Below are 11,362 nucleotides of genomic sequence, written 5' to 3'. Positions count from 1 at the left end.
TTAGAGTTTGTTAGTGAGACCGAGAGGTGATCTAGCTTCCTTGAGTGAACCTTAGTTGTGTCATCCTTAGGAACCGGTGTCATGAGAATCCTCAATCCATTACCTTATTACACCTTCAGTATGATTCTTACCTAGGTAGACGTTTTCTCCAATTGCAGTTAAGTTTCCAACTTTCGTCAAGAGTTTCATTTAGTTAAGTTAAGTTTAGTTAATTAATTTAGTTAAAGTAAGTTAGGCTAAGTAGTTAATTATCTTAAAAATCATTTAAGTATTATTAGGTGAGTCTTGGTAAAGGTTTAGTGATCATCAACATTTTCAAGTGTCCTTGTGTTCGATACTCGGACTTCCATAGTGTTATACTATTAGTGATCGGTACACTTGCCGGTTTTGTGTGGTTTCTTTAGGAGTCGTGTTTAATAAATTTAAAGCTTAGTTGTGAGAGCATCATTATACACACGTCAATGAACCAACAGACCACCCCTTAACTGATGATCTTATGTGTTCTTCTTCTGGTAGGACGCGATCTTCAGACATTGCACTGTGATCTTCAAGGTTGAACTTCACATATATATACAACATCAATCCTGTCCTCAACCAGCAGTGTCTGAATCTTTCTTGTAGCTTCACAAATCTACCAATCACCTGACGTCTTCCATATCAGATCTCCCCTTCAGTGTAAGCCCTTCCAAATTATATCGATCGAGATCTTTGATCTGCATCCTGGTGCCTAATCAATCATCTCAATCATTCGGTTCGTAAGATAAGGTTCAATCTTCAACTACTCAACAGCAAATGATCAGTTTCATCACAAAACCACCTTGAAAGAATCTAACACACAAGCCCTATAATAATCATCTAAAGCTTAACCAAGCCTCCATGGTCTTTATTACCCGAGCATCTTCAATTTTGCAACCCCCTCTTTTCTTTGCAAAACATGCCCAAATAAACAAATATGTGTCAATTTCCAGCTTCAATTAATATCCCATTCGTAACTTTAACTCCATATCCAAACAAGTCCATAAATTCATTTAAATGGCTAACTCGTAGTTGTTCATATGTAAGACCAAGAGATACCAATTGTGAATCTTTGTCGGAACAACGTTTTCGGCCTCATAATAATCGCATAAACCAGGCCATTCGGACAGAAACTCCAAGAAAAATATTATCACCAAATTTTTCCTCAATGATCCTCTTTTCATATGAACGACATATGAAAATTTTCGTTCAAGAAAATTTCCCGAAAATTCTTTTTTTTTAATGTCATATCTTGAACGTCGGAGGAAAGGAAAACTATCGTTAGTCTGACAAACGGGTGAACTTCGCATAACTTCTCCTATCAACTTCGCCCTTAACTTCGCCTTCATTAAGTTTGCACCCAATAACTTCGCCTAGTTATAAATTCGCTAACTTTGCCTAGTTATAACTTCGCCATTCTTAACTTCGCCTAAACCCTATAACTTCACCGACGATGTCTGCCCTAACCAAAAATAGATCTGAAACGTGCCAAAAACACCAAAACGCAGATCTCTAACCATAGCATAAGAACCTACGACTCTGATACCACATGTAAGTTCCTGGTGCGATGGTGATCGATACGAGATTTGCACGAGGTCTAGGATTGCGGAATCCTCCTAGACTCGTTTATGGTGTCAGAGACGAATAACACGAATGAACACAAACATACACATGAATAGGATAACACAGATCTGCAGATCGCTTTATATAATCAAAACGCATTACATACCGAACGAGAAAACAAATTACGGCCGACCCGAGGTGAGCTCTACCTCGGGTCTGCCCACACGACTCTCTCTATCTGTTTTTCTCTATGCAATTAAACAAACGAACAACTGAAGTACTAACTGGAAACCCTAAACATGACACACATATATATAGATAACAACTTCGCGGGCTTGGGCTTCTAAGCTAAGTTGCTTAACTTCTCCAAGACAACTTCGCCTACGGCGAAGTTGTTCTAACTTCGCCTATGGTGAAGTTGTTCTAACTTCACCACTTCGCCTAAGCTAGTCGGAATTGCAAAGAGACGATCACAAAATGCACCAACATTAAGTCTTTACCCTTTCGCACCTCTCGCCTCTGTTTCCTTGCAATCCCTAGCCATGTGTTGTGCTTTACCGCATTTGAAGCATTTCGGGCGATCAGGGCATTCTCGAGAGTAATGCCCACTCTTTCTACACCGATAGCACCTACCGTACCAGTCTTTCATTCTCCCTGGTGCATTTGCCCACACTTCTTACATGCAGCCTTGTTTCCAACCTTAGTCTTTCCCTCATCAGCTATTGTTACCATATCGCCAGACCGCTTAGCTGGAGTAGCCCATTTCTTCTCCTTCTTTTCCTCCACTACCGCAACGTCCACAGCCAGGTCATCATAAACCATTTATGCAAGTTCAACAATGGAATTAAAGGTAGCAGGTTTACTAGCCCTGACTAATGTGCGAACCTTCTGCGGAAGTCCTCTGATGTAGCACTTGACCCGCTTCGCTTCAGTGTTCACCATGTCCGGCACCAACCTAGACATTCGGTTGAACTCTTTGGTATACTCACGATATGTCATCATTCCAGCTTTCAAATTTAGAAACTTTTATCTCCGCCCTCTCAACCTCGGCGTCGGCACATAACCTCTTCGTCACCAACTCATTCAGATCCTTCCACTTCATTGCCTTAATTTCCTCTAGGCTCTTCCTCTTCTCAATCGACTCCCACCAGTACATTGCTTCATCTCCAAAAGATTGGGTAGCATAACCCACAGCTTGGTCGGGACGGCACTCGCTAATGCGGATAACCTTGTCCATAGTGGTTATCCATTGGAGAGTAGCGATTGCGTCTCCCAAACCAGTCAGCTTCGGCGGGTCACAACCATTAAATGACTTGTAGTTGAAACCACCTCGGCACCCTCCTCCTATCATCAACTTTCACTGACCTAACCACACTCGAGGCCTCTCTCTCTCTCTTTCATCATCTTTCTTACCATCTCCACCAGCCCTTTCAGCAGTTCTTTCACGGCTTCTAACGGATCCTTCAGGAGTCAAGTTCTTCACAGCATTGGCTACAGCTTGAACAATAGGTGCTCGAATTGCGGGATCCAGTTTAACCCCTTCGTTGTTGCTTGGGTTTCGTCTAGTTGCGCTTCCTTCATCTCCTGTGTTGGAAACTGTTTCTACCGAAGGTTGTCGGACAAGACGAGGCCTATCACGACGTCCAGTGCGACCTCCTGTTCTCACAACTTCTCAAGCTCCGGCCATCATATTCTAAAACGGGAAAACACAAACGTCATCACTCAAGGAACTATTTAGTACAAGGATGGTAAGGCTAACAGGTAATAATAGTGGCCAACTATGATTAGCTGATCACGTTACTTTCTGTGTCCTATACACTTTCCTTTATGAGTCTATTTGTGATGGTTCTACTTTCAAACAGTCTATAAAATCAAGAAATCAATTAATCATATCCCTAACATGCACATATCCTTTCTTTAGCAATTAAGCTAGCATTAACATCCATTATTCAACCATAAACTTTACATTTACTGAGCTTGCTTGAGTGACACATGGCATTCTTGAACTGGCATCTTCTTCCTTTTCTTACTTAAGTCTCATTCTCTATTCGAGTCTAAGCATGTAGGATGCTTAAATCTATCAAACTTTGCTTTGATACCAACTTGTAAGGCCCCCAACCCAGTAGCCCTACTTTAGCGTCAGATTTACTCATAAACACAGTTCTTACAAATTAGAGTTAATTAAAACTTTCGCGGAATATAAACCATTCATTAAATATTACATATTACTATATAAACATGTCTTATCAACATTCTTGTCTTACAAATAAACGTCAATAACATTAAAACATATTGAGCCTTCGGATGCCAGTCTCTTATTCGTCCACCATGTGCCCGCTCAAGCTAGCTGCCTCAATCCACTCACCTGCGTGCATACTAAAAGTCAGCTACACTGAGTGAGTTCTAGTTAATCAGGCGACATGCCATACATACACATATCATACATACATGCATATCCGAAGATACATGTCCATACTTAACCGGTTACCTTTCTATCATACATTCATACATACATACTATTACTTACCTCAGTCCACCGAGAGTATGTTCATAGTCCGCCGTCTATACCTAAACTCAGGGTCGTGAACACGTAAAAGGTCCGCAGTCCTTACCTATGTTCACCATTTATGGTACGTGCAAGGTCCGTAGTCCTTCCCTATACCATCTTGCATTAACAACACGTACAAGGTCCACAGTCCTTCCCTATGTTGCAACCTAATTCATAGCACGTACGAAGTCCGCAGTCCACCCATATGCTATCTCAATACAATTACGGCACGTATAAGGCCCACAGTCCTTTATTACGTTCTCATATATCGTCTATAACTAGTATAAGTCCCGCAGTCCTTAACTACGCCATCACCTGCCAAGTCTATATCCAACGGAAGTTAGAGAGATTTGCCATCCTAACTTACTACGTAAGACGTAGAACTCATTTACCATTCATGTACCTACCTACACTTACTTTTCATATACAATAATTACATCGTAGCATAAGAACACTCTAGGCGTTCTTCTCGTCATTCATTTAATAATCGTACTCATTTTTGATACGTGCAATATCCAAAGATCGTTCACACCCCGACAAGCATTCATTCATAACGTTCATACATCATCCATACATTACATATAACATTCATATCTTTATTTATAATCTGGCGGTACGCGCAATATCCGAAGATCGTTCACGTACCGACAAGCAATCATTCATATCTATCTCATATATCATATATAGCATACACTTACCACTTAAGGTAAGTGTATTAACTAATCACATAAAGTATGCACGCAGCCCTTAAAACATAACAATGAATGGGGCTAGAAACTCACCTAGATCTTGTTTCTTTCTCCGTTAACGGTTAATCATCTTCTTAACTGGGCTCTGCTGACTGTATATAAGTTACACGTATTAATACTCATCCTATTTGTATTTCAGCCAAAATGGCTAAGTCTGGTCTAATCTAATGGTTTCGTTTTAGATTACATTATACTTAGAATATTTTCATCCTTAAGTCCTAATGTATTTGAATACATTGTATTCTAATGATCATATTGTAATCTAATGATCACATTGTAAGCTAATGATAACAAAGTAATCTAATGATCAAAAAGTAAGCTAATGATCACAAAGTAATCTAATGATCACAAAGTGATCGATTTTCATAAAGTCATCGAATTCAATGTAAGTGATTCCATAAAGTAATCGATTTAGCAAAAGTAAGTGAATTTAGAAAAGTAATCGATCTATAGGATTGTAATCCAGTTCCAATGTAATCTACCCTATAAAAGTAATCGATCCAAAGTAATCAAAATCCCAAAAGTAGTCGATCACATACAAAGTGATCGATTTGTCCATTGTAAGCGAACTTGAAAAGTGAACGAATAAGTTCATTCTGATCGATCCCCTATTGTAATTGAATTCAATGTATCTGAGTATAAAGTGATCGATTTAGAGATTGTGATCGATTCTAAAAGTAATCGATCACAAAAGTGATCGATTATAAAAGTAAGTAAAATCCAAGTTTTATGCGAGTTTTAAAAAGATCAGATCCAAGTATATGCGAGTCCAAGTGATCAAACCAAAAGTATGCTGAGTCAAAAGTAATCAAACCAAAAGTGATCGATCCTAAAAGTAATCGATCATAAGTGATCGATTATAAAAGTAACCGAATGACAATGTGATCGATCATAAAGTGATCGATTTGTCTAAAGTAAGCGAAATCCAAATTGTAAGTGAGTGAGCTGCACTTTATTCAATTACTAAGTCACGGCTTGGTCCATTATCCACGTTATATCCACTTTTTTAACCCTAACATCATTATTATGGCTTGGTATTGACCCATAATAGTTTCCTTAACCGTTTTCGGCCAAAACTTGGCCCGGTTACGCGTAAAGCTTGAACCTTTATGATAAAACGTTCAAAACTAGATCTAGGGTTTCTTTAAAAGAGATGTTCATAACCGTGGGTTCGTTAAGTTCATTTTAACATCAAGTTTGCTACTTTATGTTTCGTTTAGACCCGATCTACTCTACGTTCAAGTTTCAAGGCTAACCGTTCATAAAAATGTAAACTTTAAGATAAAGTACATACCTTTTAAGTGTTCGTTAGGTCACAGTTCTCTCGGTTATGAACTTTGATAATGTATTTAGCTTGTATATCAAAGATCTATCAAGAATCAATGTTTGTTTGGTCTCGTTTCTTCTCTTCTTCTCACGGCCGTATATGGTGGTGTAAGTGTGTGTGTTTTGAGTGTGTAGAGAATAAGATGGATAAGATGGATGGAAATGGAAATGATTAGGGTTTAAGGGGTTATTTATACTCCCTTAAGCCCATGGACCTAAGACCCATCTTTCCATTCTAGTCCATAACTAATCCCATCTACAATGCCTACTTGTCCTTTCATATTTTATTGTTATTGCTATTATTATTATTACTACTCCGCTAACTCAATTATTTCTCTCGACGCAATTAATATATTAAATATTATTCTAGAATTTTCGGGATGTTACAGAGCACTATGATGAACCTTTGGCTACATTCAGAATGGTGCCAAAGAATGTGATCGCTCGTATGTTTGCTCATTTTCGGGTAATATATTAGTTAATTATTTTAGGTTTGGTTTGGTTTGGTTTAAAAGTTATAGGGTTTGGTTTTGGTTTACATATATCAAAAACAGTTACCAACGGTTTGGTTTATGGTTTGACGAAAAACCGTGAAAACCGGACCGTGAACACCCCTACTTGGCTTTGAGGTTTCGCCTCACATTAACCTTTTACTAGTTATGATGCTAATATTTTAACAATTTTAGGTTCAAAAAGTTAGAGCCGAATGGAAAAAGAACTAGAAAATGAAAGGAAGTCAAGAAATGAGTTGGAAGAATGAGTGCAACGAATGGAACAAATGGAAAAAAAAAACTTAAGCAAAATGAAGAAAGGAGGCAAAAACAATTTGACGAGTTTATGAGAAAGTTTGAGGTCGGTAGATTAGGATGCGTATTTGTAATTACTTCCGTTTAAAAATTTATATATATGTAGAAGAATTTCATTTTATTTTAATGATATTTTTGTATCGTTTCATTTATATATTCTCAATTATTAAACTTATTTCGCAAATGTCACTAAATGTGAATTGCAATCAAATTCATGTGATTATAATTCATTTTTGGTCACATTTTAAATTATCATATGTTACTAAAAGGTTACATTTGGGTGATTATAAACTATATATAGTCACATTTTACTAAATAATTTGTGTCTAACATATATATATATATATATATATATATATATATATATATATATATATATATATATATGGTCACATTCATTAAAGATAGTGTCACTACAAGTGTCACTAAAAGGTATATATTGGTAATTTTGTGTTAACAATTGTGTGATAACTAACTACATATAATCACTGCCTACATAAATATTTGTGTCTACATCCCATAAACAATCACAGTCTTTAGAAAAGACTGTGACTACAAGTATGTTATAGGGTCGCGTAACTACGTAATATATGTCACTAAAGGGAAATGTAACAACAAATATTCAAAGATAGTGTCACGGAAGGATACACAACAGTGACACTTAAAATAAGAGATGTCACTAGAAGGTATGTAATAGTCACAACTTAGATTAATAATTGTGTGATAACTAACTACATATAGTCACACTGTTCAAAATTATTTGTCACTAAAATACATAAAAACTCACATTTATTTAATAATAGTGTGACAACAAGTATGTTAGGGTCATGTAACTACGTAATATATGTCACTAAATGGAAATGTAACAAGAAATTTTCAAAGTTAGTGTGACTAAAGGATACACAACAGTGACACTTAAAATAAGACAAGTTTATATTAAACGTTTTAGGGTCACATTTTCATTTTTGTTGTGTCAATAGAAGGTATGTAATAGTCACAACTTAGATTAACAACTTGGTTTCTAATTGTGATCAAATACCAACCAATAGTCACACTAAACATAGTGTAATGTGACAAATTTCATGCAAAACATCACATTGAAAATTTTTTTCATGTGACCAATTGTTGATATATTGCCACTAACCAAAAAAAACATATGTCACTGAAAAGGGTTTATATTGACATAATTTGATAAAACTGGAACAAAAAACACTGGTCTATAGTGACACCTCTACTCTACAGTGACTGATTTTTATATGCTACAGTGACGATTTTTTGTGTGTCACCATACAAACATCTACATTGACGCGACCTTTGGTAACATATTTAACGGAAAAAAATCGTCACTAACTACCTACGGTGACGATTTTTGTGTGTCACCAAAGCCCGATTTTGTACTAGTGATTATGAAATCAAGTATTTAGTAAACGTTTACTTCTTTTCAATGAGGCAAAAGGAATAATTTAGACAGAATTACAGAAATTGTCTTTATGTTTGTAGTCATTTTTACTTATTGTCCTTTATCTTTAAAATTGACATGTTTTATCCTTTACGTATACAAATCCAATAACGTTTGTCATTTGGCCCTAACCCAGTTAGTTTTTCTCGTTAAGTCAAGTCATGTGCATTGCACATGAGGGAAAATTAGTCATTTTACCTATTTATTTAAAAACATTTTTAATAACTTAAATTAAAAGATTATATATTTTAATATTTAAAACAGATCACGTTTAAACTCATTCACTTCAATCAAAAACAATATTTTCACGGTCCACACACACCACCCAGATCTTCAGTTTTGTGGATTACAAGTGAAAGCTGGAAGAGGTTTATGGATTCTACAAGTGTAATCCCCAAAATTTACTTGACGAGGTCATGTTACCACCCGATCAAAGCTCATACTATAAATCAGAATAACAACACTCCCACTGTTGTTGATGAATGTAACGCCCCGATACCGGTGCTCCACTCTGGCGTTGGATTTACTCATAAACACAATTCTAATTATCAGAGTGAATTAAAAATTTTCGCGGAATATAAAGACATCATCCATATGTTACAGAATCATTCAAATATTCGTAACAACTAATTCTTGTCTTTAAACATAATTTAAAAAGTCATTTTAAAACATCACAACATTCTTCTCAAGATGTCAATATCTTCAGTCCAATGTCATGTTTCTTCATTCAAGCTAACGGCCTTAGCCTATTCACATGCGTGCATACTAAAAGTCAGCTACGCTAAGTGAGTTCAGGTTAATCAAGCAACATACATTTCATACACTTACTTACATATACGCAACCGAATATACATATTATATACTTTACTTGTTTACCTTTCTTTCGTGCATACATACATTCTTTCATACTTTCATACTACATGCATAACTATCTTTACCATCTCAGATATTAGTAAGGCCCGGTCCCTTCTATCTCAGATATTATTAGGGCCTGGTCCCTTCTTTCTCAGATATAATTAGGGTCTTGTCCCTTCTGTCTCAGATATTATTGGGGTCTGGTCCCTTCTGTCTCAGATATTATTAGGGTATGATCCCTTATATCTCAGATATTATTAGGGTCTGGTCCATTCTTTCCATACGGCACTTTCATACATACTCTTAACCTCATACATATATCATTCATACACATTCACATATCATACACTTACCACTTAAGGTAAGTGTATTAACTCTTCACATTGAGTATGCACACAGCCCCGAAAACATAACAAGGAAATGGGGATAGAACACACATGTGTCATGTTGTTCTCCGAGTTAACAGTAATACCCTTCCTTTGCTGTGCACAACTAACTGTGTAATAATTTGAAGTGTTAATTAACTAACTCTAACTTTTTCATACTTCTATGTTATTGTAACCCCTTGCTACGGGGTCTGGGGGCAGCGCCTCTGGAAGCGGGTCTAGGGGCAGCAGCCCCTAGTAGGGTCCAAGGGGCAAAGCCAATCTAATTGAATTTTATTTTCATTAGCAGTTCTTTACTAAAAATTCATTAAAAAACTGAAGTTTGAACCAATCTAATCGAATCAGAATTCTAATCGAATGACCATTCTAATCGAATGGCAGATTCTAAGCGAGTGACAGATTCTAATCGAATGGCATATTCTAATCGAAAGGCAGATTCTAATCGAATGACATGGTGAACCTTGTGTTCAAATTTGGGAACTCAGAGGAGGCTAGAAAATGTGTAGGTGTATCCCTCAAATACAAATTACACAGGGAGACAGAAACTTCCGTTTCGCACCTGGCGTATCAGTGAGAAGATGGATGGTGGATGGTTGAATTGTATTAATTTAGTTGTGACCAGAGATTTGTTCATCTTCAAATTCTGCTTGAGGGCTACAAAAATTCTACATTCATATTAGTAGAAGGCGTCGAATTTCGGCCCTTAGAGAAAGTAAGACTACAAATAAAAGTTTGCCTATTCATGTACTATTCATGTACATGTACATTAGTAATTAATTAATCAATATCCTTTAATATTTTTAGTTTTTTAAACTTTCTTATAGGACAGGTGAGCAACCACAATAAGATTAGTTATTTGAGTGAAAGAAAACCGATATTAGTGATTAGATCAAAGTCTACTTATTATGGTTACGCTCTTCTGCAGGTGAAACATAAAGAGGATGAGAAGCAACCCATATCATATTCGTATACAGATTGGGAAGAAAAATTACCAAATGATTATGAAGACATTTTGAAACGGTCAAAAAATAGCTTGCAGGGGGCAACCAAGAAGGAAGCATACACATTTATGAGGGAGGGGTTCTTAGTTAATGATGTTGGCAGGGAGGGTAGCAATGTAAGTCCATTTGTTTATCTCATATTTAGTTATTGTGGAGCTTATGAACATGGTTACATTAGAGAGAAGCATTATATATTGATTTGCTAAACGTATTTATATAATTTTTGTTGATAGTGGTGTTGTCTTGACAAAAATGGGAAGAAAAGTCATATGCAATCAGCAAGAAAGATTGTTGGCCAGACAAGGGGGAGGTTCTTTTATATCTTCCCATCAGCTTTCTTGTGGAAGTTACTATCTATTGCAAATCAGTAAATTAACAAATTTATAAAATCTTTACATGTAAGATAATTTTCTAAGGTTTTTCAGATTTGGAGAAGCCATTCGGCTTGATCATTGGAGTGTTGATATCGACTATGAAGTCCAGTCCAAGCTACTATCGTCTCAAACAGCATATACAATTTACCTTGTCTACAAGTTATCAGAAGACCAATCCGGATTTGAGGCCCCTATGAGAGTGTACAACGAAGAATATTCCGGTTCTAGCAATAACGATTGCTTGTATATCCGTTTAGTAGATCCTCAAAATTAAACCAAA

At 36.4% G+C, this 11,362-nt stretch overlaps 1 long non-coding RNA gene across 1 annotated transcript; it reads left to right on the top strand.

Annotated features, from left to right (window-relative positions):
• The first annotated feature begins 10,162 nt into the window (after positions 1-10,162).
• Positions 10,163-11,018, top strand: LOC143622564 (uncharacterized). Its single transcript, XR_013151743.1, has 3 exons — positions 10,163-10,419; positions 10,633-10,824; positions 10,942-11,018. It is a non-coding gene; the product is annotated as an uncharacterized LOC143622564 (long non-coding RNA).
• The last annotated feature ends 344 nt before the right edge of the window (positions 11,019-11,362 follow it).

This window comes from Bidens hawaiensis, unplaced genomic scaffold (genome assembly GCF_021521415.1).
Source record: "Bidens hawaiensis isolate Kalapana, Puna unplaced genomic scaffold, B.hawaiensis_p1.1 tig00000358_1, whole genome shotgun sequence".
Classification (NCBI taxonomy): Eukaryota; Viridiplantae; Streptophyta; class Magnoliopsida; order Asterales; family Asteraceae; genus Bidens; species Bidens hawaiensis.
This window is presented reverse-complemented; position numbering and strand designations above follow the sequence as displayed.